We start from the raw sequence: 9756 nt of genomic DNA on the forward strand, positions 1-9756 counted from the left end.
ACAACTTCCTTTTCCATGAACTTACACTTCCCTCTTTTCAGTCTTAATCCAGATTCCTCCAGCCTCTGCAATACTTGATCCAGTGTCCCCAGATGTTCTTGATAATTTTTTCCTGTCAACAGAATATCATCCAAATATACCGTGACTTTTGGAATGTCATTCAGGATTCCTTCCATAGTTCTCTGGAAGATTGCGGGACTTGAACTCACTCCAAAGGGTAATCGTGTAGACGTAAAGAGACCTTTGTGAGTATTTACAGTGACATATTGCTTCAATGTTTCATCCAACAAAATCTGTTGATATGCATGACTCATATCTAATTTGGTGTATTTCTCACCTCCAGATAACACTGCAAACATGTCCTTCATTCGGGGAATGGGATACTGCTCCAATGACGATTCCTGGTTAACAGTTACTCTATAATCTCCGCAGAGTCTCACTGATCCATCTGGCTTCAACACTGGCATGACAGGAGCTGCCCTCAGGAGCTTCACAGGTTCAATGATACGTTCTTTAATCAACCGATCAAGTTCAGCTTCCACCTTCTCTCTCATGGCAAAAGATAATGAACGTGATTTAAAAAAATGAGACTTTGCACCACTGGTTACATGAATTTTGGCTGTGGCTCCTTTTAATGTCCCCAGTTCTTCTTTAAAGACAATTTCATGTTTCTTTAAAATGTCTTTCAACATCTCTGAGCTTGTTCGGATTCTATTCACCTTTTCCCAGCCAAGTTCCAACTCAGCAAGCCATGACCTTCCCAACAAGTTAGGACCAGATCCTGCCACCACCACAACTGAGAGGTCTTTAGCTAATCCGTTATGCTTGACTTGAACTTTGCTAGTTCCTACAACATTCACTAATTGGCCTGTATATGTCTTCAAATTGAGAGAACTTGGTTTCAATTCAGGCAGTTTTTCTTTAACTTCAAGTTTGCCATATTCCACCTGTAATAACACAGTTACACTACATCCAGTGTCGATTTAGAATTTCACAGGATACTCATTAACAAGTAACACTTGGGTAAAAGGAGGCACATGAGACTGGGCTGTTTGTATGCTATACATGGTGAAAACTTCTTCACACTGCTCTTCCTCTTGCAGATAATTAGCCCTGTTTGACTGTTTTCCTCCCTCCCACTTCACAGTTTTCTTGCCTTTGTTACTAGCAATTTCTTGTGGTATCATTCTGCACACTCTTTTCACATGTCCAATTTTACCACACTTGTAACATTTTTCTTTGGCAAACTTAGTCTTTCAACATATGGTTAGTTCCACCACATCAATAACACATTCCTGCACCCTTTAAATGACTTCTTTCTTCAGTGTCCATCTTGAAAACAGTAGTACTCACGCAATTTCCTTTCTCTCTGTGCAAATCTGCTATATCCTTATTTGCAGTTTCAATAGCCTGAGCTTTCTTCAGTGCAGTTTCAAACGTTAATCCATCCTCAGCCAGTAATCTCCTTTGTATGCTGTCATCATTAACACCACACACTAATCTGTCTCTCAGCATAACTGTGAGTGTGTCTCCGAAATTACAATCTTCTGCAAGTTTTCTTAATTCAGCCACATACTCTACAATGCTTTCATCGTGGCATCTGTTTCTTGAATTAAACTTCCACCTCTGAACTATTTCACTTGGCTTTGGATTAAAGTGGTTTTTCAGTAAACTCACCAATTCTTCAAAACTCTTTGCACCTGGTTTGTCTGGACTCAGCAAATTCCTCATCAATGTGTACGTCTGCGCTCCAACGCAACTTAACAATATGGCTCGTTTCTTTTCTTTGCTTTCAACATCATTTGACACGAAGAAATTATTCAATATTTCACAATACTCTTCCCATGATTGTGACTTACTATCAAATGGTGTCACGGATCCGACCATTCCAGCCATTGTTTCTTCAATCAATCATTCCACGTGGTAGCAACTTGTTTCAATCAGCTCAGCCGCTTCAGCGTCCTGTTTCTCCCTTACTTCTTTGAAACCGCTGTTTCATCCTTATTTCTCTTGGTTTATCTTCATCTCCTTGTTTATCCTCGTCGCCATATGTAGTATCTTGAGAGAGTGGTGCGAAGCCTCATTTTTTAAGTCACGTTCATTACCTTTTGCCATGAGAGAGAAGGTGGAAGCTGAACTTGATCGGTTGATTAAAGAACATATCATTGAACCTGTGAAATTTTCAGAGTGGGCAGCTCCTGTCGTGCCGGTGTTGAAGCCAGATGGATCAGTGAGACTCTGTGGAGATTATAGAGTGACTGTTAATCGGGAATCATCATTGGAGCAGTATCCCATTCCCCGAATGGAGGATATGTTTGCAGTGTTATCTGGAGGTGAGAAATACACCAAATTAGATATGAGTCATGCATATCAACAGATTTTGTTGGATGAAACATCGAAGCAATTTGTCACTGTAAATACTCACAAAGGTCTCTTTACGTATACGATTACCCTTTGGAGTGAGTTCAAGTCCCGCAATCTTCCAGAGAACTATGGAAGGAATCCTGAAGGACATTCCAAAAGTCACGGTATATTTTGGATGATATTCTGTTGACAGGAAAAAATTATCAAGAACATCTGGGGACACTGGATCAAGTATTGCAGAGGCTGGAGGAGTCTGGATTAAGACTGAAAAGAGGGAAGTGTAAGTTCATGGAAAAGGAAGTTGTGTTCTTGGGACATAAAGTTGATGCCACAGGTATTCATCCTGTTCCAGAGAAAGTTCAAGCTGTACAGGAAGCACCAACGCCGACATCAGTGACGGAGCTGAAAGCCTATTTGGGTTTGTTGAATTTTTATAACGGATTTCTTCCAAATCTTTCTACCCTGCTTGCTCCTTTGCAAAGGCTCTTGAGGAAAGATGTTTGTTGGTGTTGGGAAGAAGACCAAGAAAAAGCCTTCCAGAAATCCAAAGAGTTGTTGCAATCTAATCGTGTCTTGATCCACTATGATGAAAAAAAAAGAACTCCTCCTTTCCTGTGATGCCTCAGCGTATGGTGTGGGGTCCGTATTAGCACATCGTATGAGGGATGGAACGGAAAGACCTATTGGATTTGTATCCAGAACACTAACAGCTGCAGAGAAGAACTACTCCCAGTTAGAGAAAGAAGGATTAGCTGTTGTGTTTGGAGTCAAGAAATTCCACAAATACTTGTATGGTCGTAAATTTGTAATCTGTACTGACCACAAACCTCTACTCAGTTTATTGAATGAATTAAAAGCTGTACCTCAAATGGCATCTCAACGAATTATGAGGTGGGCAGTAATGTTGGGAGCCTATGAATATGTCATTTGTTACAGAGTGGGTAAAGATCATGGTAATGCTGATGCCCTCAGTCGTCTTCCTGTTTCACAACCTTCTGAGGAAGAACCAGAGGAAGAGCATGTCTTGATGTTGGAGAGCGTAGCTGGTCCCTTGACGACCACAGAGCAAATGAATCACTGGACTTCTAAAGACCATGTTTTGTCAAGAGTACGGGAGTATGTGCTTAAAGGCTGGCCTGATCACAGTGATATCCAGGAATTTATACCTTATAAACAGAGACAGCAAGAGCTCAGTGTTCAGGACGGATGTGTGCTGTGGGGAGCCCGTGTTGTTATTCCAGAACAGGGACGTTCAGGTTTGTTGGAACAGTTGCATCAATCCCACCCAGGCATGTCCAAGATGAAAGGTTTGGCAAGGAGCTACTTATGGTGGCCGAATCTGGATGCTGATATTGAAACTCGAGTAAGAGATTGTACTGTCTGTCAAGAACAGCAAAAATCCCCTGTGAGGGCTCCACTTCACCCATGGGAGTGGCCCAGACAACCGTGGAGGAGAATTCACATGGATTATGCAGGCCCTTTTCTAGGCAAATTGTTCTTAATTATCATTGATGCTCATTCTAAGTGGATTGATGCCTATCCCGTAAGTTCAGCAGCAACAGCAGCTACTTTGGAGTGTTTGCAAAAAAGTTTGGTAACACTTTACTTGAAGGGGTGTGCATAAGACTGACATGACACCTTCATAATCACAGTTTTCTTGCCTTTGTTACTAGCAATTTCTTGTGGTATCATTCTGCACACTCTTTTCACATGTCCAATTTTACCACACTTGTAACATTTTTCTTTGGCAAACTTAGTCTTTCAACATATGGTTAGTTCCACCACATCAATAACACATTCCTGCACCCTTTAAATGACTTCTTTCTTCAGTGTCCATCTTGAAAACAGTAGTACTCACGCAATTTCCTTTCTCTCTGTGCAAATCTGCTATATCCTTATTTGCAGTTTCAATAGCCTGAGCTTTCTTCAGTGCAGTTTCAAACGTTAATCCATCCTCAGCCAGTAATCTCTGTTGTATGCTGTCATCATTAACACCACACACTAATCTGTCTCTCAGCATAACTGTGAGTGTGTCTCCGAAATTACAATCTTCTGCAAGTTTTCTTAATTCAGCCACATACTCTACAATGCTTTCATCGTGGCATCTGTTTCTTGAATTAAACTTCCACCTCTGAACTATTTCACTTGGCTTTTGGATTAAAGTGGTTTTTCAGTAAACTCACCAATTCTTCAAAACTCTTTGCACCTGGTTTGTCTGGACTCAGCAAATTCCTCATCAATGTGTACGTCTGCGCTCCAACGCAACTTAACAATATGGCTCGTTTCTTCTCTGTGCTTTCAACATCATTTGACACGAAGAAATTATTCAATATTTCACAATACTCTTCCCATGATTGTGACTTACTATCAAATGGCGTCACAGATCTGACCATTCCAGCCATTGTTTCTTCAATCAATCATTCCATGTGGTAGCAACTTGTAAAAAAACTTAGCAAACAGTGCACAAACCCATACACAATGCGTTACCGCCCCCTGCTGGACAAATATCAATATGCACATACAACAGCACAACATTTTAAAGTGGGCATTTGGATGCAGTTGGATTTAGAGGGCTTGGAAACAACTGTCACTGTACTGACCAAACATCAGTTTTTCTGTTTTTTTAGGTGTAGTGTGGATTAGCCTTAAATCCACTGAACTTGGGCTATAGGGGAGAGCAGGGCAAACACATTCCACAAATTCTAACATTACAAATCTTAGTGTATTTACTATTTGCCATATCATGGCATAGGCGACACAGGCAGTTGCCTAGGGCGCAAAATGACTGGGGGGCACCGCACGAAAGTTTTTTTTCTCGGAAGAGCACCCTCTTGTGACTATCGTGCACTCCTACACCCATATATTAAGCAAATACTGACAATTAAAATTTTAGAACTGATCGATTATCGAACTGATTAAAATAATTTTAGAATAAAATAAAATTTACATCAACGAAAAATCATAAGATTTGACAACATGTCTTGTTGGACTCATTTAAACACTTTCTGCATCATGAGGTAATTATAATACATCATCATAACGCATTAATTAGCTATGCATGGCACACGCATAGTTTTGCCATTTATGTGCTCTGAAAGTATAATTTCTAAAAAATTAGTGAAAATTATCTATAATTAATAAACTATAAAAGAAAATTATCAGGGGCACAAGGCAAGAAGCGACGCAAAGAAGAGGAGCAGAAAAAAGAGTAATATAGAGGTAAGAATCACAAGTTAATCACTGTGTATTTGCCCTTGAAGTTTATGCAGTATTTTGAAATAGCCTTTTTAGAACATCTTAACTGGCAACACTGACACTGCGGAATGTTTTTTGCTTGAGTTAACTGCTTATTTAATTTTACTTTATTTTCTGTTGTTTTAATTTCAGTTACATTACTGCTTGCTTTTAATTAACCAAAAAGTGCACTAAATGTATTTTGAAAGAGACCATGACTAGGACTAAAATATAGCATTCATGAATTTAAATAATTTAAGTTTAAGTATGCCATTTTCCACTGTATGCACAAAATGGAAATGAATTGGGTATGCTAATTAGATTCACTAGCTAGCTTGCTGGCTAACACCTTCAAATAAATTACAATATGTAGCCTTTATTTTGTTGCCTTGGATGTCTGTTAGACTATTTTAGGCATTCCATATTTGCTGCAAAGAAATCCAGGCGTGTTCAGTTTTGAAACTGATCTGTAATTCTGAAAATAGTTTTTTCTTTTGTACTTTTAATTCAGTTAAACTCTGCGGACCCGGTCCAAAATTGCGTTAAAAATGTTTATGCTTCATTTACATAGCCTTCCTTATATGGTATCAGCCCATATATGGGTTCATTTGAAAGCTTGGAGTGTCTTCTTTACAAAGAATACCATTCCTTTTGGTTTTTATATTCATAGGGGGTCTTCACATCCGGGAATTTACGGCTGGGTGTTTTGGAACCTGTAGTTTTTGGACTCGATGTTTTGAAGGCGAGTTTCCCTCACGGAAAGGGTACTGCACATGCGGCTCGGATAATATCAATCTATGATAATCATATTACAAGTTATATATGGTGAAGAACGGAGATCATGATTCTCCTACAGATAACTAAACAAAATAGCTTGTCTACTAGAGGTTCTGACAAAATGTTAATTGTTGCAGTCTATGTAATTTTTACATTTTAATTATTTATTGCAAAATCTGCACCTCTTTTGTGGCTAATATTAATTTCATAATGATCCTTACTCCGTGAAGTCAAGTAGCAGAAGTTACAGAAAGTGAAAATGTGCAAATACTACTGGCCCATTTTGGGGTGAACTAAATATGCAAGACTAGTCTTACGTCACTGTTTATAACACAGGCCGTTCATCCTTTGCTGGGCCGCTTAAAAAAATGGGGACATAAATTAAGAGTATACCCACTTCTCCAGGCACCACTACACCACTGGTTAATGTGTTTTATAAAGCCTGTTTTTGCAAAGGAAACTCACCATGACACATTTAGATGCAGAAATAGACAATTTGACTCGCTTCAGATATAATGTAATAACTCCTGTTTAGAAGCTGTTATTTGAAAGATTCTTTTTTTCTGGTACTTTTTGGCATCTAGTGGCATCAAACAAAGTAAATTGCAGAGAGCTGGACCTAATAGAACCTGAATTACAGAATTTCAAAAAAATAATTTGTTTTAAAACTCCAAAAGCGCCTATGTTTTTTTTGTGTTTATTGTAATATTTGAAAAATATATAATGTTATTTATAAAGAATTACACTCATATTTTGTAGTTCAAAGGGTTTTCTTTACAATGAAACCATTTTTTTTTCATTTCCTCCATTGTATGTGTGTAGGGTAAACATTTGAATTTGAGTATGTCAAATTTAGGCGAAAATACCCAAAACGCCCCAGAGAATAAGTGGTTTTAATTACATTTTTGTGTTATTCTTCAGGTGAATGTAAGTCAAATTTGTTTATTTATTATCACAATTTATTTACTACTTTTAGTTTATTTTTAACTAATTTATGTTAATACTTATCAGTATGTAATATTATGTTATGTTATGTTATGTTAGAGTAAAGTTTTGAAAAATCTGCATTTTCTGAATTTTTTAATGGTGGGGTGGGGTGGGGATCTAAAATCTTGCCTAGGGCACCAACAGAGCCTGGGCCGGCCCTGGCCATATGAACACTATTGAGAGGAAAAAGTGGTGCCAAAACAGTGTCAAAATTCTCACTAAAGTTCATCTTAGCTTTTAGTGTTTATTTAAAATGATACAAACAATATTGATATCAGTTGTGTTCCATTTTGTTCAATTGTTCCCATTAGAGTATCATGCCTACAAAGATGCAGTGGTGGTTTTAGGCATGGGCGATATGGGCAACCGCCCAGGGTGGCATCTTGCAGAGTGCTGCATGGGGCGCCTGCACCAAAATCACATGACTGCAGATTGATGGTGCTCTATGTCAGGATTATGGACTATTCTGTGTGTGTTTTTGCCCCTGTGACCCAGTTTCTTCCTCATGTTGATTGTGTTAATTTGATTCCAGGTGTGTCTCGTTCCTCCCCAATTATCATGCCTTTATAAGCCCTTGTCCTTTCAGTTCTTGTTTGTTGGGTCTACTGTTGAATGTCCTCCTTGTTTTCAGTTTTCCTGTGGATTATTAAAGACTGTGTTATTTAAGTACTCCTCGTTTCCTCGTTCCTTGCTCCCCGAGTGAATTGTGACAGAAGACCCGACCGATACAGTTACCTCCGTTTGTACCCTCCGTTTTGTTTCTCTTTTTACTCAGTTTTTTGTTTCTGTTGAGTGCTATGATGCCAGCCTCAACACCGCATGCAGAGCGCCGTCATCCGAAGATGGCCCTCGAGCTGAATTTGCCGCCTTTGTGGAGTGGACACTGGCGAGAAATGGATCTCCGTTCCCCGCTGGTTCCCAGGAATTAATAGCCAGTGCCACTCCCGACCCAGACCTGAGGGGGCTTCCGATTCTCCAGTGTCCGCTCCTCAAAAGTGCTCTCCAGTGCCCGCTCCTAGAAAACGCCCTCCAGTGCCTGCTCCTAGAAAGCGCCCTCCTGTGGCCGCTCCTCGAAAATGCCCGCCCTCCCACCTGCTCCAGCCTCCTCCACCGCTGTCAGCTGGCAGCCCCTCCAGGGGGCCGACCAACGGCGGCGGAGCAGGTGGTGGAGGAGACCGAGGCGGAGAAGGAGAGCCAACGAGCCAGGGGGATGCCGAAGATCCAGAGGGCCAGGGTGGAGCCGAGGGCTCTGGCAACCAAGATGGAGGCGGAGATCCGCGGCAGAGCCGGAGCGACTGAGGACCAAGGTGGAGCTGCTCACAATTATATTCCTTCATAGAGAAAAATGGTATCATTAGAGTTACAAATGACCTGCTCTTGATCTGATCGTGGTTGTATCTCTCTATTAGTGCTACTGGATTTTAGCGCTGCGTTCGACACTATTGACCACAACATTCTTTTGAATAGACTAGAAAACTTTGTTGTCATTAATAATGGAAGTACATTAGCATGTTTCAAATCGTACTTATCTGACCGCCATCAATTCGTAGCAGTGAATGAAGAGGTATCATATCGATCACAAGTACAGTATGGAGTACCTCAAGGCTCAGTACTAGGGCCGTTACTCTTCACGCTTTACATGTTACCCTTGGGAGATATCATCAGGAAACACGGTGTTAGCTTTCACTGTTATACTGATGATACTTAGCTATATATTTCTTCGCGGCCCGGCGAAACATACCAATTTGAAAAAACTAGCGGAGGCATTCAGGGCTTAACTCTGGATCGGAAGCCCCCTCTAGGCTGAACACAGGAACAGGATGGCGCTCAGGAGGAGCGGACACTTGAGGGCGCTTACGAGGAGCTGGCACTGGAGGTCGCTTTCTAGGAGTGGGCACAGGAGAACGCTTTGGACTGGATTTCGGGACTGGAGCCCTCTCCTCTTCGCTTTGGCACTTTCGCCGCGCCATACTCAGCTCACCCTCAGCCTCCGCTCAGTCACTCGGCATTGCGCTGGCTCGTAGATTGCGGCTCCAGCAGGAGGAGGAGAAATTTCGGGCGAAGGAGGGCATCCATGAGGGAAACACAACGGAAACAAAAACACAGAGAAAAACGAGAAAACAAACAGAGGGAAAAACACGGAGGTAACTGTTATTGGTCGGTTCTTCTGTCACAATGTGTGATGGCGAGGAACGATGGAGACGGGGAATAAATGAAACAGTCTTTAATCCATGGAACACAGGGTACATAAACACTGGAGACAGCAGGAAACACATCAACGTAATGAGTAGAACCGACAGAGACAGACTGCACAGACTGGGGCTGTGTCCGAAATTGCCCCCTATACCCTTAAATAGGGCACTATTTGAGGGAACAGCCATTTTTAGTGGTGTC

The 9756-nt window shown here is 40.9% G+C and overlaps 2 pseudogenes; one reads left to right on the top strand and one right to left on the bottom strand.

The window, feature by feature from the left end:
• The window catches only part of LOC107754573 (uncharacterized protein K02A2.6-like), a 5000-nt pseudogene extending 3104 nt beyond the window's left edge, over positions 1 to 1896 (bottom strand).
• Positions 1897 to 2086: 190 nt separating this feature from the next.
• On the top strand, positions 2087 to 3958 carry LOC107754574 (uncharacterized protein K02A2.6-like; annotated as a pseudogene).
• Positions 3959 to 9756: the final 5798 nt, after the last annotated feature.

Source organism: Sinocyclocheilus rhinocerous, unplaced genomic scaffold (genome assembly GCF_001515625.1).
Source record: "Sinocyclocheilus rhinocerous isolate Xijiao unplaced genomic scaffold, SAMN03320098_v1.1 scaffold2517, whole genome shotgun sequence".
Taxonomy (NCBI): domain Eukaryota; kingdom Metazoa; phylum Chordata; class Actinopteri; order Cypriniformes; family Cyprinidae; genus Sinocyclocheilus; species Sinocyclocheilus rhinocerous.